The sequence below is a fragment of the Phasianus colchicus genome, chromosome 1, assembly GCF_987193195.1.
Source record: "Phasianus colchicus chromosome 1, bPhaCol1.hap1.1, whole genome shotgun sequence".
In the NCBI taxonomy this organism is placed as follows: Eukaryota; Metazoa; Chordata; class Aves; order Galliformes; family Phasianidae; genus Phasianus; species Phasianus colchicus.
The window spans coordinates 168,679,643-168,698,661 of record NC_143436.1 but is presented as its reverse complement, the minus strand read 5'-3'; the positions used below and the strand labels follow the sequence as shown (position 1 = coordinate 168,698,661).

The 19,019-nt window shown below is 40.0% G+C and overlaps 1 long non-coding RNA gene across 1 annotated transcript; it reads right to left on the bottom strand.

Annotated features, from left to right (window-relative positions):
• Positions 1 to 6,201: 6,201 nt before the first annotated feature.
• Positions 6,202 to 7,798, bottom strand: LOC149920228 (uncharacterized). Its single transcript, XR_016470502.1, has 3 exons — positions 7,563 to 7,798; positions 7,300 to 7,386; positions 6,202 to 6,974 (listed from the first exon to the last, which is right to left on the bottom strand). It is a non-coding gene; the product is annotated as an uncharacterized LOC149920228 (long non-coding RNA).
• Positions 7,799 to 19,019: the final 11,221 nt, after the last annotated feature.

Here is a 19,019-nt window from a genome sequence, read left to right as displayed (position 1 = left end):
CCCCTGTGCTGATCATCGTTGACAGCAATGCTTAGGTGAGCTCCGGAGAGAGCTGGAATCTGAGAATCATAGATCATTAAGGATGGAAAAGATCACTAAGATCACCTAGTCCAACTATCAACCCATCACCACCGTGCCTGTTAATCACATCCCTCAGTGCTACATCTCATTCCTTGCTTCTTGAACACCTCCAGGGATGTTCAAGAATCAACCCATCACCACCTCCCTGGGCAGTCTGTTCCAATTCATTATCAGTCTTTCTGAGAAAAAGAATTTTCCTAATATCCAACCTGAACCTTTTCTGGTTCAACTTAAGGCCGTTACCTCTCATTCTGAGGTTTTGGATTCAGGGAGATGTGTGTAAAAAGCTGTACCACATTAGGAAACTCTACTGAAACACTGTCCAGCACCCTCATAGCAACATTGCTATTCCCACCTGGGCTGGGCTGTCTGGGATGGATTTAGCCTGTGATGGAGAATGTTTGCATTTCACAATCTGCCTCTAAATTCTTCCAATAATCCACTATAACCGCTGTAATAGACTCTTCAAATTAAAATGCTGTTTAACAGGAAAATGAAGTTCTAGAAATGTATTGCAAAATTAGAATTACCCACAAAATGAAATAATTTTGACATGACATATCTGGCTGTAAATTTGCCTTGCAACAGAAATATTCATAATTACAGTAATTTGCAGCTCAGCCTCTTACTGTAGTTATATGATCCCGTAATTGCTGAGTTGTCTGCAAAGTGCTGGTTGTGCTAGCTAAACCAGTTTGCAGCTTTGAAAGAAAAGACAGTGAGCCAGCTCCAGCGCATCCTGAAGCCATGAAAAACTTCCCAGCAACTGCAGTGAGCGGCAGGCTGGACCCCAGCTGAAAAGGCAGATGCCAGCCTCCTGCAGAATGGTGCTTGGAAGGGCAAAACACTGGGATGGAGGCAGGAACTGCTTAAAACCATGCACACTGAATCTACTGTGATTTGCTCCATCTTATCTGAGTAATTCTGGGTTTGTACTAATACAAATGGAGAATACTCTGATAGACATCATGAATTAACATCTGGCCTGTAGTTAGGATACAACAAAGCTGTTTGTTTCCTCAACTTGAAAACTGAATGTTCACTTCCTAGAAACTGAAATCAGAAGAGGAATTCAAGGAAATCCTTCTGGCTTAAAGGAAGATGCCCAGCAAGATCATGAATGTTCTGGTTCTGCTATAATTAATGGCCTTGAAAAGAAAGTTTTTCTGTTTCTGACCGTATGTGAAATGGTGTATCTCACAGAGGTACATTCTGAATAACACAGTGAAGAAGGAAAGCACAGGAAAGGAGAGCCTGAGGTTTGAGTCCTTGATGCCAGATCAGTGCCTGCATTTAATGCTGGGTAAAGCAGAACACCTAACACCTCTGCTCCTAAACCCCAAACCTTCAGAGCCACCCTTCAGCACTCACTATTATCTTGCTTCCACCAACCTCTATGGCAGAGTCCTCAGCCAGAATCCTGAAGTTTCCTTGGACATGGACACAATGGCTGTGAACTTCTCTAGACTGAGGTGCAAAAAGATTTTCCACCTCCTCATTAATGCCTCTTTAAACTGAGCTTCTAGAGACAAGTTGTGCTGAATGGTCAGATAATAGACAATGCTGGAAAGACCATAAATAACAGATAGTTGGTGATGGGTTCTTTTTTCCTTTTTTTTTTTTTTAAATAAAGCATGAAAAAATTTGAGTAGTACTATTCAAGCTGTTTTTGTTCTGGTATAGAAAATAAATCCTGAGTACACTCATTCTCATATTTTATAATATTCAGCAAGAAAATACATGTTTTTATATTTACACCAATGTTATAGTCATGGTTGTCAGTTATCTTTATGGAGTGCAGTGTTTAAATGATAACTCCTCTACTGAAATACATTGGATACTAAAGATGACCCACTTACAAAGCATTTTTCCTTAGAGCTGACAGCACGAGATGTCTTAGATAAAGTTCTGTGACCAGGGCTGGCAACGTACCAACCTAATTCAGCTAAGAGACATACCCAATAAGAGCTGTCTGCTGTGCCTGAAGAGGCAATAACAAGCTAATTTATCAGTGAGTTTAGGTGAGCATCAAGATCCAGTGCCACCATGCCTCCTGGCAGCCTGAATCTTCCTGCTGATGGGCTGCCTTCCTCCAAGTGCCTTCTCAGTCCTGGCTCGTATGTTACAACATTTCATTACATTAATTGTAACTTAATACATCTTGCAGTAAGCAGGTTCCCAGCACACAAAAACATAATTGACTTGCATGGACTCACTGCTACGATGAACCCTGGATAAAGTACATACTACGCAGTTTATGATGGTTGGGTACAAATACTAATATCATCAGAGAAATAAAGTATGGCTCTTCAGCTTGTGGAAACCCTCTCAAAACACTGTTTCAGCATGTGACCTCTGAAAGTAGAGTCCAGGTGCAGGCATTGCACATCCTTCGTTGCAGTCAGCCAAGCAGGGAATTTGCCAGTCAGGCTTCGTCCAATGTGTTTTAGAAATATGTTCCTTTCTCTGATCAGTCCCACCAAGCTTTTCTCATCATTTAACTAGGTCTTTGCTACCACAGCTTGCAATACTTGCAAGACTTGCAAGTGCTGACCTTACTGTCCAGAGAGCAGTCCAACCATGGAAGTCAACACATTTGGGACTGTTCATCCACACTCTGCAATACACCCCTTGCTCTCCAGTCTGCACTGAGAGCTGCTTGCCCTTCTCCCTGTTAGCCCTTTTCTTCTGGAAACATGTCTTTGGAAATTTCTTTAGAAAGCAATGGTCTTTATTGGGACTCCAGTGCAGGAATGTGGGGGCCTGGGGCACTCCTGCAAGCCACAGTAAGGCAAACTTTTCTGTCCTGTTCTTTCCTCCCTGCATGCCCACCATCCCAAGTTAAGTGCTGATGCCATCAGCAATCAGAGCAGTGTCAAGAGTTGCAGCCTCACCACCCTAACAGAAAAACCTTTTAGAGTACGACTTTATCCAACCCTCTCTACATTATCTCTTTTTGCTTTTGTTTTGCCTCCGTTAAGTCTTTGTGATAACAGGAATCCAGATTCTTCATTTAGGACATTTCCTTCCTCCTCTTCCCCATCTTTTAAAATTTTTTTTCTTTATCTGCTATTACATTTACAGTTTTTAATTGTAAGAACCTTTTTCCACATGAAGAGCTGTGGGTACTGATTCCTGGTGCCTAATACCATGTTACCTACATGGGGAGACACTGGTGCCTGCAGAGATAGAGCTCACTGCACAGCTGGGCTTTGCGATGGGTCCCATGACGACCTACAGCACGTGATACCAAGGATCTGTCTTCTCAGCAGTTGTCTTGGCTTTATTCCAAATCCTGGCTCAAGTTTATGCTTTTCCATGGACAACCAGCAATCACTGCATTAAGTTATCATCTTGTATCATCTCTGGTTTCCACCCTCTTAAAAAAAAAAAAAAAAAAAAGAATAAAGAAGAAAAAAGCTACACGACGAGAGGGTTGTTATATCAGTAAGGAAAGCAATAAAAACATTGACTTTATGGAGTCTCCTGCCCTGGGGTGTATGTTTTGTAAAGCACTTTTTCAGTCGGTGCCAGGCTGGGATTACTAAATGTGATAACCAGATTCTGATAATCTGTATGTACAACAAGCTGAATAGCTGGACAGTGCAAATTGCACTGAATTTTGTCATACTTAATGAAAGTTATTATTCTGTCCTTAACGCTTCCTTAACTTTCAAAGCAATATGTGATGCTTTAGCTTGGCCCCATACTGCTCCTGTTCAAGACAGTACAAATTTCATCTTTGATTTCAAAAGGAACAAGCTCAGAGCAATGGAGCCAATAGCAACTGCACTACAAGGCTATTCTTCTCGTGGACAAATAGGCTACTGTATCAGATTACTTCTAACTGTGAAGCACCACGGTGATGGTACCATTCAAATATTTGCCCTGTGACACACCATGCAGCTCAACGCACTTCCAGCTGGTGCTGGAGGCTTCCCAGTGAGCGTGGTGCAGAGTAGGTGCCCAATTGGGCTCGTTTTCAGGTGCCCATTTCCGCTAGGTCATAGCCAAAGTCCAACTCTGTTGGCAGTGACTCCATAAAATGTCAGTAGAGCTTGCTCTTCTATGGTCAAAGGTAAATTGAGTCATGCTTGATGAAGTATTCCTTAATTTCCTTTATTTCACCGAATAGCACAGTAAACAAACTATACATTTCATAAAGAGATTATAGAGAAGGAGAGTTGCCAATACAATCTTGCAAATGCTAAACCTGAAATTGCCTTTTGTTTGCTGCTTTATAGTACATCTTTTCTTCATGCCCTCTAAGAGCTGACAGAATAGCACTTGTTTAAAAAATATGTGACAGAAACTACCATGGGAAGAAATGTATTGTTAAATCTCAGCCAATCCGCAAGAAGGCTCAAGCAGGGACTGTCAACACATACAATCCCGATTTAATGTCTGCTCTTTGCAGCAAAAGAAGGCAGGGTAGCTAAGCACAAATTAATTAAAGGACTGAAAGGAAAGAACAGAGCAAATTTTATTCTTTTCTAATCCCAACCCAAATGCAGTTGGCAAATATCTATCCGGTGTACAGGGAAATGGCTTCATTTTGTAGTCCCTACCTAGTGAAAGCTATAACCCAGTTTATGGCAGAATCATCATTTTATTTGAAGTCACAAACAAAACTCCTGCTGATTTCAGTGGAGGTAGGCTTTCATTTGAGAAGTTTATCTTGTGCTGTTTCAGCACTTCCAAGAAACCAATATTAGTATTTTTTTTTTCAGAATCATGTATTTCTTGGTCTGTATATTTCAAGCAACTCATCATAATCACGCTGCACATACAGTGTGACAATATTTATTTCTCAGAGCTGTGGGATGCCGTTTTACTGCTTGGCCCTCATTGGAAACACACTACATCAGCCAGGCAAAAGACTCTGGCACTTAAACTGACCTTTCCAAGAAGAGATGTGCTCAGGCTCTTGGGATTGCCAAACTCCTCGATGGCTGAAGGTACCCACAGGATCGGTCTGCGAATGCCTCTTTGTTTGGCTTGGTTCCACCAGAGAAAACAACGTGTGTCACACCCTGTCAGAATCACTCGAATCCATTCTGGACACTCTGGACACTTGCCAAATGAAAGCAGCTAGTTTCACTATAGCAAAGCAGAGGTTTGAACTTGTGGACTGAAAACACTGCCATGGAAGCAATGCATAAAATCAAAACAAGCAAACAAACAAACAAAAAAGCACATTGAAAGTTAAAGGATGTTTGATAGCCACCTCTGCCCATGCCATCACTTAAATCTCCTCTAAAGCATCATTGAGCACTGGAGAATAAGTCCAAAGCAGTGAAAAGTCAGTTCTGGAGGTGCTTTTTTTTGGCACTCCAATATTCCAAGATTGCCATTGAACCTGACTGTGTCAGGGTTTCACAATCCCAGAGTTCACAGGTTCCTTTCTACTACTAAGCAACTGAAGGAAACCTATGTTGTTTTTGTGAGAATAAAGCATGCTTTAGTAGTGTTCTGGATGGAGGATGTTAGAGCCAGGCTAATGTTCCTGATCCAGAAGTTAAACTCACCCTAGATTGCCCTTCACTGACGACATGACTTGCTCAGAGAATTTCTGAGTGTCACAGCAATGTACACTCTGCTTATCACAGAAAGAATTACACACAATGTTTTGAAAGCCTCTTGGATTTGTAGGAGACTAATGCTGGCTTTCCATAGACACTGTGTATGATGTTATGGTAGGTGTGGAGCTTGGCTTGCCACCTCCCTACCCACCTTACGTCAGTATTACAAAGCCATCATAACGTGCTATTGTATCAGCAATGGCTGTACAGTCAGCTTCTGCAGCTGCTGCTGTGCAGGGCTGCCTGGTCCCCTTCAGTTGTGTGTCTTCCAGTTGTGAAACTCCAGAGAGCTTTGACTATAGGGTTTTCATGCAATATCTTTGCCTTTTCTCTCTGTCTTCAACTCTTGTCTCCATCCTCACGCCGTATCAGAACAGAATGTTGCACTGTAACCCTTTTCCTTTGTTTGTACTAGGCTTCTACAAGCTAAATATGACTGGGATCTCTATGTTTTTAACAAAAATTGTAGAAATTGCATATAGCTCAGAAATTGGAGGAAAAAATGGAAAAAATGTGCATTTATAGAAAACAACTATCCAAATTTCAAGACCTTTGGAAAGTAGGCTAAAAAAGTAACATACGAGATGCAAGGCTTTCACTTTCTGCCACACTGCTATACAAAGGGATTAATATGGTAACAGCACTTTAATTATAGCCAGTGCTAAGGCAGTGGTGTTGGGCACCCCTCTGGCAGGGGCACTTGTGCTCTACAGAAAATCATCAGTGGGAATCATCATTTCCCAACAATCCTATTTATTGGGCACACCAGAAGCAGGAGGCACAGGACTGAATGCAGTCTGTAGTTGCCACCAAAACCTGCATATTGCCATAACCACTTTAATAGCTCTATGAAGCTATTCAAGTGTCTGTCTGCACAAGGCAGGACATAGTACTGCTGGGATGCGACTTGTTCAGATGAGTGGAGGCAGAAGCTCTAAGATGCCAAGTGTTCCCACAGAACTGTGAATATCCTGGGAGTTGCTGCCTACAATTTTTGGTTTTGCTGTCTTTTCTACTAACTACTCAGGTGAGCAGGTAGCCTGCACAGAGTCTGGTGCATCTGAACAAACAAAAGCCCTCACACAGCAAGAATGGAGCCTGAGGGTTTGGGTTTTTTTTTGCTAAATACACACTTTTTTGCCCATCAGGAATTCAACAACTGATTATGTGGCTTTCTAACAAGTTACTGCCTCAAAAAATATCCAAGGAAATATCAACAGAACAGACTGTAAGTCCTCTAAGAGTCTATGATCTTTGCCAAAGTAGGTCAAAGTGTTGCACATCAGTTTTAGCAAAACTCCTGGAAGAGTCCTGAAAGAGGTAAGAAAGAAAACATTTTATTTCTTGCTGACTTTGCAATCTGCTTTGCCTTACTTAAAGAAGCAGTTAAAAATACACTGTAATAACAATTATGGCAACTGAGGCAATAGCAGTCATGTTGAAGAGAGAAGCAACACGTTCATATAATTATGCAAAGGTCTAAATTATTTTTCCAGTAGATTGCAAGTGCTTCTGATTTAATCCCAGATGTTTCTTACATTCATTACAAACTTTTGCCTGAAGATCTAACAAATTATGAGAAATTTCAAAAGCCAACAGTAACACCAACTACTCTAGAAAAAAATATTTGGTTTACCTGAAATGTCCTCAACAAGAAGAAACCAGAAAGTGAAAGATGCGCTGATCCAAATTCCAGTCTGTATCTAGGAGCATTTTCTGCATCCTAAATATGAGAAAGACTGGATGTAAAGCTTCTGATAAAATACTGTTATACTCCAACATACTGTGCAAATTCTCCAATGCCTTAATATTATTCTCACAAGCTTGTATACTTTCTACAAAGACTCCTAAATTTACTTCTGCTTTCCCATTCTCCTGCAGCTAAATTTAATACCTTACCTATTTTTTTTTCTTTTCCAGCTCTGTTAAACAGCTGCAACTCATAGACTATTATAATTGTTAAGCTGTGTTTTTTAGTTGAAGAGATGTGTTTGGGGCTCTGGAATGTAAAAACTCAACCAGGGCATTTGTATCACACATGATTGCAAGCCTTCCCTATAAATAGTTGGAGCAGGAGAGCACCTGTGCTTTTTTCTCCCAGCATTCTGATGGTTAGCATTGTTGGCATCTCTGCAATTGACACTACGCTAAATTCAAAAAAGAGGCTGAGTCAATCCTAAGTAATGGAATGTGTCCAAATTCTCCTTGGCTTTGATTCTAACAGAGAAAGACATAATTTTCTTGCATCCTTCCAGATTAAATTCCATTCCATTTTCTGCTGCCCTCAAAGATCACTCCTGAAAGTCCCACAGATGCATTAACATTCAGTCAATGAGATATTTCTAGCAGTTGGACTACTATGATGTTTAGGTTTTTCTGTAGTTTCAAGGCCTTGATTTTACTCTGTCCTTGCAATGGAAGATTTGTCTTTAATCTCGGCAGTCCGTAATGTCTTGTACCCTTGCTAGCTGCACCATCCTATATTTAATGCTGTCACTTTGATCTGATGTTGTTTCCTGCCAGAGGTTTCTTAAAAAAAAAAAACCCAACAAATAAATAGAATTACCACTGCAGTCATAAGGAATCTGCATTTTCATGACTAGTCATGGAAATTCATGAGGAATCTTTCCTTTTTCGAGAGTAGATTGTTTGGAAATTACTCGGAATGCAGTTGAAAATCACAATGTTGACGTGTTCTTTCTTTCTCTTCGGGCATGATAAAATAAACCAGCCCCAGCAGGCATTGGGGGAAGCAGATGAAAGGAGGGAGGGTGCATCAAGGGAAGCGTGAGAATCGGGTTCAGACCATGAGCGTAAGCTGTATCTGCTGAAGAGCCCAGATATGAACCACCTAACATGGTCTGACCTTTTAAATCCTCCTTTTGAGGATTCATGTTTTCATGCTACAGAAAGTACAAACTATTCTCCTGATGCTTGAAACCTTTGCTTCAGCTGCCTGCAGACTTGGGAAGATTTGCTGCACGAGGTTGCAGCAGGACAGGTTTTTCTTTGCAAGGTCTTCTTTTCAAAAAGCAGGAGGATACTTCAGGCTGGAAACGGACAGCAGCAACAGCACAAGCTTTGGACTGTGCAGCGGGCTGCTACTGTCCTGGTGCAGCTCTTTCAGACATTGCAACATTCCTGCCCTAACTCTGTGTTCACCATTCTGCATATAACAACATATGCATTCACTTGAGCCTCAGACAGGTGTACCAGACAAGAAATTATCCAACATTCAAGTGTCTTCTACTTTTGGTGCTTGGCTTCAGATTACTGCATTTCTAAGGGTCCCCAATCTGATTTAGTAGTAGCAGCTCGCACACATACACATACCCACAGTCGTAGAGATTGCTTCAAACATATATGTTTGAAAGCATGTGTTAGTTCTTAGTGACCTTCTTTCTGCTTAAGCTTCAGTTCAATTGATGTAATTCAAAAGGCTAGGGGACATGAGAAATGGCAACACAACTTAAGCCTGACCTTAACATTCCTACTTCAAACTTTCCCAAGACCATGCTATGGCACTAAAGTCAGCTGGCAATGAACAGCCCATGCCAGATACTTATAAAAGCTCTTGCTCTCCAGACAAGTCCCCAAATACCGACTGCCTGTTGGAAGTGGCTTTGACCTAAGCTTCTTCCTAAGCTGTGTTCAGGAATCATTTGGGAGATTGCTGATGAACAGAGGCCAGAACAGTGCCAAGAATCATTTGGATATCTTTATAGCACAGATGACTGAACTTCAGTGGCCAGCAAGGTTCTCTGGGACTATTCAATTTAGTACACTGGCAGAGAAACTCTCCAGGAAATAGGTGAGGTGTGCCCCATCCACAAGAAAAGCTTGGCTCAAGGTTGGTTCCATATTAGACAACGGAGAACCCAAGTATGAAGTGCAAATCCCCAGGAAATAGGCCTCATTAAAGCTGTTGCTGACAGAATGACTTGTTTGGCTGATGGCACCTTATTTAGAATTCACTCCCACTAGCAACCCACTTCAGATATAATATAGCAACTCTCAGCCCTGGATGCCAGATGCATGAGCCACATTTAGCTGTTCATATTTTGTTCCCTGGTTCATTTGTATTAGTTGCTACCACAACTGGTGTTTCAGACACTGCAATTATGTGAACCTTTATTGCTTAACATATGAATCAGATGATTTATCGTATTTGCTATTTGTGGCCATGACTGAGAATTCAGACCATGACCTCCAGAGCTAAAGCACAAAGATGTTAAAATCTTAGACTATGAAATCTGTTAACCAGCAGCTGCAAAGTCTCATCTTCCACAGCACAAAGGAAGACAGAGGACAAATATTGAGTATCTGGACACTGGATATCTGGATACTAGCCTGCTGCAAGAATAAACAGCTGAAAATTGTTTCAATGCTGAGCAGAAGATTAAGAGTTAGAGGAGATGGAAACTTAAATGCCCAGGAGGACTCTGAAAATTGCAAGCAGTAGGCAACTTCTCTTGGATACCAAAGGACAGAGTCTAACATTCCTCCTGCAATATTATTAACATCTCATGTTTGTATTTCAGAGGCACCTAGTGACCCAGATCCCAGACTGAGCCGTTCAGCTGAAAAATGAATACATACACACACTGTGAGTCTATTACACGCACACACTCTTTCCAAGAAAAGAAAGACTCCTATTAAAAAAAAACCCTTTTAGTAAGCTTTTTTTTTCTTTGTCACAAATACATACATTTCACAAACAGCAGCAATAACGAAGCTCAACTGCCTACACAGCTTTGTACCCCATACTGAGTAGGTCTCCTTCCTTCCCAGTTTGTCGGTGTTTTTCCCTTCTGCAGCAGAATTCCCTTCTTGAAGCTCCCTGTTCCTAGGGAAGGGATGTGTGGTGGCTGGCCAGAGCCAACAGCACCAACTGTGAGACCCAGAATGGCCGCAGGGATGCCCGTTCCCCACAAAAGCAGGGTGTTAGGACTTTGTCCACTGCCAAACTGTAAAAGTGCATGAACTTTAGGGTGAGCATACCTTTATGATCTCTCTCTATCCCAGGCTGAAATCAGCCAACAGGTTCAAAGTTATTAAAGAGAAGCTGACAGACAAGCAGATGGACAGCCAGGCAGAACAGTTGTGTAAGCTTTGTTTTCTTAGGAAAGCAGGCTAAAAAAAGAAACAAAATGCAGTATTCACTCATCATTGTCTACAAAAACACTGAAATCAGCTATTTAACACTTTGTAATGAGTGTAATGGCTCAGCAGAGTTATTTATTCTGCTTGAAAAACCTGTTTCTAGGCCTCAGAGGATTAGCTGAGAAGCAGAGAGGCACCATAACCTTTCTGTGACCCTCTCTGAGAAGAAGCTGGTCTGACTGGAAGTCTGAAAGCAGTACTCTGAAAGTGGTGGCAGCTACGGGCACACAAGATACAGCTGATCTAAACTGAGGGGAAGTTTTACAAAGAAAGAAAATAATCCAAGCATCAAAAAAGAGAAAAAGAAAAAAGAGAAGTGAAAAGTAGGATAGAAGACAAATGAGAAAAAGAAGAAACTAACAGTACAGCAATGAACGCATTTCAGTGCGCTTGGGAACACAGCAAATAATGTAAATGACAGGTAAAATTTATGTTAGGATAGTAGATACAAGCCGAGCAATTCAGTTCTTTTACAGTTTTTAAATCAACATGAAGCAGCACCATATTCAAACACAAAGGATGAACAGCAGAGAAGAACAGGCAATGCCACTGAAGCCAGAGCCCAGCCCACAAATCTGTGTTCATCTACCTGCCAGTGTTTGCTTTGGGAGGTCATGTTTATGCGGATGGCAGTGAGTTCAGCGTGAATGAGGACAAAAAACAGAGGAAGGAGCTCTCAGGTGTCCAGGAGAGTCTGATCCTGACTCAGAGAAGATGTTTATGACATCTGACAGCACAAGGATTCAGAAGTGTCAATTAGCAGGTGCTGAAAGCACCACCAAGTTGCAGTTAGGAAATAAAAAGTAGGTATCATTATGTTTTGTGCAACATTAAAAACACCTTTTTATGTATATAAAATGCATATATTTATACATATATATTACTGTGTATAAAGAATGTGATTTCATTTCCCAGCACTACGCTGGGGAATAAAACCACAGTATTTCCTGCACTGGATAATCACCTGTAATCCTGGTATCAGGCAAGCACCTTTAATTACAGATTATTGTTCTTTTCCAAATAAGATTATTGTATTTATTAATAATAGAAATAATTTTACATTATACAAGATCTCTCAGCACAGGATTGTTCTCTACAGGAACATTTTATTGGTATATTCTGGATGATTTTGGGTGCCTCCATAGTTGATTTTCTATCACTTTCATGCAGGCTGTGTTTCACTGTGAATGTCTCATGTATTTTGAAAACTCTCTGTTCTGATGTTTAGTTTAAATGCCTCCCACCTTACTCTAGGTCCCTGCTTAGATACATACACTAAACACCTAATTACCCTGGGCTCTCCTAGCAGCTGATGGAGAAAAATGACCAGCTGTAGAAGATTAGAAGTTGCAGGTGAAGATTTCTGTCCCTTACCATAAATTTTACAGCAACACTGCTCAATCAGGTACTTCACTGGGGATGTGGGGCAGCTGAATCTGGGTCTGAAATATTTTCCTGCTTCGACAGATCTCCCCTATTCTTTCAACAGCCAGAGATTATTATCATGTGGTTGAATGCTTCGACCTGCAGCCACATGCAACACAAACACAGTTTATTCCCAGAAAACTCCAGCATTCTCCAACATCACTTTTGCTGCATTTCTCTGGACATCTAGTACCACTATATCCTTAAATTATTACAATTTATAGGTATACTAGCAACAGCATCTTTGCAGATGTCATCAAACATTATTATTTCATATAAAATCATGTTTACTAAATGTGTGAACTAAGCAATTGAACTTTTTTCCTGGGAATATTAAGTCCCCATGTTATATCCTGGACCTGTCTGGTTTCCACACTGCCTCAGCTGCTAAAAGCCATCTCACCAAGGATTCCCCTTTGACGATCCTCAGTAGCTGCTGAAAAGACACCTGCCAATTCAAAAGGAAGCACTCTGGGTGTTTCTGAATGAAATTTAACGTGCAGATTGTCCATGTCTGTCTCATTTCTTACAGAAGGTTTGAATGAGACAACTGAGTCACTGGGAGACACCAGGCAGGGAGTGATAGCTGCTGGAAACAATGCCCTCAGTAAGGGCAATGCAGTATTTTGTCCCACAGAATAGGTGCAGTAGCACAAAAGTAGGGTGGGTTCCTTGATCAGCGTAGTTTGAAGCCTGTTTTGACATCATTTCTTGCTTTTCTCATTTATTATCTAAGAATTCACCTTACAGAAAGATGTGACAAGTAATGCTGATGGGTTTCAAACTCTCATCAGTGCTTCCATGCTGAACTCGAAGAGGTATTACATACAAGTAGAAATAAAGCATACTCTAATCAACAGGAACATACTTTTTAGTGTGATACACCATTTAAAAAAGTTAATTTTCAAGCAGTTAAAATGCCTTAGTGATAGGTAAAACTGGCAATGAGGTAATGTGACTTGATGCTAACGCAGTGAAATATTCAGGGCTGATTGTTAAGCTAATACACAAAGCTTATATAAAACAAAGAACTAGCATCTTTCAAAAATAGTGAAGAATCCCTGTGTTAGCAGTACATGCAGTACCATAAAAAAGGACTCAGTGCTGTTACCAACTGAAGATCAGCATAATCCTAAGGCTACAAAAGGCCGCACCTAGGCAAATACTTCATCTTTTTGTTTTCTGAGCCTGCAAATATTTACATATTTTATGTTAAGTTTTTAGGGGTTTGGTGACTAAAAATTAATAGTCAGAGACTATTCACCTGACTGAAGTTAAGCCTCTGACTACAATGTTTGAATCATCAGGATTTTTTTTTCCCCTACTGAAATTGGTAGAGTCAAGTTTTTTTTTGGTGCTTGAATTGGGAATCCCAAGTCTATTCCTCACTAAATTTTATTGCAAGAACATTTAATTCAGCTTTTCAGTGCATGTCAGTGAATATGTGCAGAAGCAAAAGTGTCACAGCAACTTAAAATGCAGGGATAATCCAAGAGAAAATGCCTAAACAATTATAAAATAGGGAAGCAAACCAAAGACCTCAGATAAACAGAGGAATCAAATAGTCTGCTCTTACTGTGAGCAACTACTATTACTGTGAACAAGCCTGTATGTCCCTCAGTAGTGAAATAACAGTTCAGAAATATATGATTTTTATAGTTTATGCCCACAAAAATAATGTTTACTTCTGCTGTGCTCGTGACCAGTCTGTGCTTGCTTTCAGTAAGCTATCCAGTTATGCTACAACTAATGCATATATAAAACAAAGTTTAAGTTTGCTCAAGCACAGTCCAATAGAAAATTCTGGATTTGCACAAACAAATATTTGCTTCCCCAGAATATATTTTAGGTGGGAAGACATAGTGTTGACACAGTAGAAAGGGAGATAGAAATGAAGATACACAAGTCTCAATTAAATGAGTTCAAGAAGAACTGCTCTGTACTCTTCACTAGGAATTATTATTTGCCTCCAGTTACTATATTATAACAGCAAAAATTATGTGACTGTGCTAAATACCAACTGGCATCACATTCTGCTTTTGTAAATAATTCTGTAATGAACAACCCTGGTGTTTGAGGGAAAAAATAATAATCCAAAAATCTACTTATTTACTCCTAATCCTAAGATTTCTGCCTCATTGAAATGGATACACTCACCTCTGATCATGCATCAAGAAGACCACACAGAATCATAAATCATAGAATGGCTTGGGTTGGGAGGGACTTCAAGGATCACCAAGCTTCAACCCCCTGCTACTGGCAGGGCCACCAACCTCCACATTTAATACCAGACCAGGCTGCCCAGGGCCCCATCCAACCTGGCCTTGAACACCTCCAGGGACGGGGCATCCACAACCTCTCTGGGCAGCCTGTTCCAGCACCTCACCACTCTCTCTGTAAAGAACTTTCCTCTGACATCCAACCTAAATCTTCTCTCCTTCAACTTAAAACCATTTCCCCTTGTCCTGCTGTTATCTACCCTTATTACCTTATTACCTTACCAGAAACTGCCAGAACTTTTACACATCACAGAATTTCTAGTGTAATCAGTGGAAATGAGCATGTTCTTAAACTAATCATCTTTTTCTGAAATGCTTTCCTCTATCAGAGTTAGGGTCTGCAAGAAGAAAGCAATTGTGCATAGTCTTTGTCACAGAGACCTAAAAGGGCTCCACTTTCCAATACTATTAAACAATCTTGTGAAAAAAAATCTTTTTGATTAACTCATGAAAAATAAAGCTAACAACAACAAAAAACCATACCAAGAAACTAAAAACCCAACAAACCAAACCTGTTGGACCTTCCACTTTGCTCACAGATTTTACAGAGGTAAAAAAGGGGAGGGCCTATTTAGCAACAGGACAATTTTTCAATTATTTGGTCACTGTTCTATTTGATCTTCAGTTTAATTACATATACCACTTGGCTGACTAATCAAAGATCAAACAGTTAACAATCTACAAACTATATTTTACAAAAAATTAATTAAATGACCCCAGATTACAATGGAACTGCACCTATTACAGTTATAGGTTGAAGTACCTGAGAGAGACTTTCTAGAACTTGGCTCTGTTGTAAGATGCAACTTCATCAGCTGACTACAAATACAGGTGAAAATGGAGAAGTAAAGGAAAGAAAGACAGTAACAGTGATGAAAGCATGGTGTTGGTTTGGTTGGTTTGATGGTAATGCATCAGACACGAAATGGCAGAGGATTTACTTTTATCCATTGTTTCTGCACTGTGTTGCTATGCATGTGGTCTGCATAGTTTAAAGTGATGAGAAAAGCTTCTGTAAGTCTTTCATAAAAGCTGAATTTGAATGCAATCCTTAATTAAAATAGAAAAGGGACTACCTGCTTGGCTCCATTCCCCAAGTGCAGGTATAATGAATGACTACAAATGACTTCTCCAGATGATCTACAAAGATATGATTTTGAGGATACTGGCATTGGAACAGACCAACATAAGGGAAATCAATTAAAAAAAAAAAAAAGTGCTAAAATTGTCAATTTCTGTGATCATTTATTAGAAACTTGTGAGAAAACCTCCCATTCAAAAAGGTTTGACATTATTTCATAAGAATTAAAATAAAGAAAAACATCTCAGTAGGTGTTTTGGAACCAATCAATAAACCCAATCAACCAACTAATCAGCCAGCTGAAAACAAAACAAGAAAGGAAAATCAAGATTTGACCTGAACCTTCCAAGAAAACATAGAAACAGAACTACATCTTTTTCAACTGAAAGGTGAGTTTTCTTATGAATACTGCTCTAAGAAGGAAGAAAATAGTTGCACACACCTCAATCAATGCAAATCAACTTAGGAGAGCAACTATAGTCAGCAATATTAATGAACATGGAAAAGCTTTCTGTTTAAAGTAACAGTAGATCCATATCATAAAAATTTCTTTAAAGTTTTAAAAAATACTTATGAGCAGCTACACTTGATTTAAAATGCCTGTCAGATTGATTTGCTATGATTCTGATTTTATTTTGAGTTAAAAAACCACAGTATTATTCCCGTTTGCTGGTTTTGTAACTATATACAAAAATACAAAATACTGCACGTAGCTGGAAAAACACACAACTGCATCACATAGTAAAGGAGTCAAAGAAAGGAAATATTAAAACACTGCTTTTTCTGGTATCCTTGAAGAATCTTGGTGGCAACAAGGCTTGTCGTTTGCTGCCTGAAGAAATATTGCATATTTGGAAAGCTGAGTTGTAAATATCTACACTGTGAAGATCTTGCTTTCTTGAACTAACCTCAATTACAAGATTTTAACATTGAAACAGAGTTCTTCCAGACACTCACTTTCCCAGTCTGGCAGCAAAGACTCCATCAGTCCCTCCTGTGCTTGCTTATTTGGGAAGTGTGTACGTACAAGATGCAATTCAAGGGGATTCCTCTATACTTCCAACCCTTCAGCATTCTTCAGTATCCAGCTGAGTTAATGAAGGCAATACAGGACTGCCCTGTAGTCACCAGCACTGACTATGGTGGACAAGGTGCTGGATCCACCCAGCGATGGAGCACCTCTTCTTCCAAAATTAGACTGATACAGCTTAAAAAACAGCAGGTGGAATAACTGCAGAGTAATTTCACTAATATCCAACACCCTCTGCTTGAAGGTGGTTAATTCTGTTGCTGCCTGATTTTGAACTGTCTGGTGTTTTAAATTAGAAACTTCTTTTCCCACTTATAACAACAACTGAACAAAATGTATAGCAAACGAATTATGAATTTCAGCAGTTTATTTTTAATTTCACAATTCCTAATGAATATGAAAATAAATCTTTGAGCTGAGAAATCCATTTTGAAACAGGTTTGCAAAAAAATAGTATACTTGTAAGCGTGTACCCAGGTGAAAAATGATAAGCAAGGAAAAAAATGTCTTACATGACATTAATTTTTATGAATAGCATTTATAAAATATTTCCATCAGGCTACTTCACATGTGCTTTGTCTAGTCTAAACTGATATTTGGATTGTTAACTGACCATTGATCGTGTAATGCAAGTTAGTTAACACTTGTCTAAATATCACTTTCTATTTCTTTGTTTCCTCTTGTGGAATAAAATAACTAAGTGGAGCTAATCTAAAGATGTTTCACATGCTGTACTAAGAAGCGTGTAACCCAAAACAATGGCAGGTAACTTACCTGAATAATCTTTTGCAAGCTTATTGATGTCTACTAGGCACATACAAACTTCATACTTCAATCTGAGTAACTTCTGCACAGATTTTGAAGGTTAAAAACAGATTTATCCATCTTCTTAGACTACGTGCTTTTAGTTGGCCTTCGTTCAAACATTCAAAAGTATCATCTTTGAGCTGAGACTAATCATAGAAGGCTTAATCCCTCAAGGAAATTGTTCTGGGAAAGTTGTAAGCAGACAGAACAGGAATTTATAATGGCAGTTGGCTTGCAACCTCAGGCTCTCATCCCAAAAATGTTTACACACACTTAGCATCTCAAAGACTTATAAGTCCTCAGTGTTGCATCAATTTCCATGTAGATAGACTGTGGGCACCTTTGTGACTTTTCCTGAAATCTGTGAGGGTTACATGAAAATGCCTTCCTGTATGCAACTCACAACATGTTCAGGTAGTTCAATCTGTTCTAATTATCATCTTTAAAAAAATAATATTGCCTTGTTCTCAGAAAAGGAAGAATCTTATCTAATTACATGCCAAGTGCTTCAAAGAGCGCATTACTGTCTGTAAATAGGCAGCACGCTAGAGGCATGGAGAGAGCAAGGGCTACAGGTCTGCCTTTTAGGTACCTAGAGACATGAGCTGAACATCTGCACAGATAAAAAAACAATTGGGCTGCAAAAGGTGGGATTTTCTCAGAACTACATGTCTTCCACGCTGACCGAGAACTGAAAAATCTACTTGACAGAGATAGCCAAGATGGAAGGCTGAAATTCAGGAAGGGACAGCAAAAAGCTCCCACTGTATGTGACCTTGAATCCTCACCCTTTTCATGAAATAGAGCTAGAAAAACAGCTTTTTTAATACCTTGGTGATTAAGCACCACACACTGAACATGGGAGACTCAAATCTCCTCTCTGCCTGAAGGAATGCACATTTACATCTCCCACAAGAACTCTACTGACTCAGCTATGTGATATCATAGTTTGGACTCTCCCAACTTCTCCCGTTAAAGCCCTACTACTGCTCACAGTGTATTTACATATTCACTTGCAGTAAACACCAAATTCTTGCCTTTTTCCCCACTTGTCCCATTGACTGTCAGGTCATAGAATTAGCCCGAGTCAGTTAAGCTCTGCCCTTCATGAAACCTAAAGAATTTCAAAGCCATGACTGAGACAATACCAGCTCATGAAAAACTACATTTGGAGATGAGGATGTGCTGCCAGAAGGTGGGAAACATGAGCACCTCTCCTGGCACAGATGCACACTTCATCCACCTCGAGAACAAGAGAATCATAGATCATAGAATATCCTGAGTTGGAAGCGACCCAAAAGGATCACTGAGTCCAACTTTGACAAAAATAATCTGCCAAGCCCTTCCACTCCTAAGTGTGGTCCCCAGTAGCACAGACTGACTCAGATGGGGTAAATTTAAACCTTCATGCTTTTAAAGGGTATCTTCAACTCCCACCTGCAACTGAGGTACGGAGTTTTCCCCCTCTGTAGGAAAGCAGAACACCCAATCTATGAAGCTCTGAAAGTGCTCCTGGAGATAGCCCTGCTGAAGAGAGGTGGAGCAATGACTGGGATGTGAATTCATTGTGC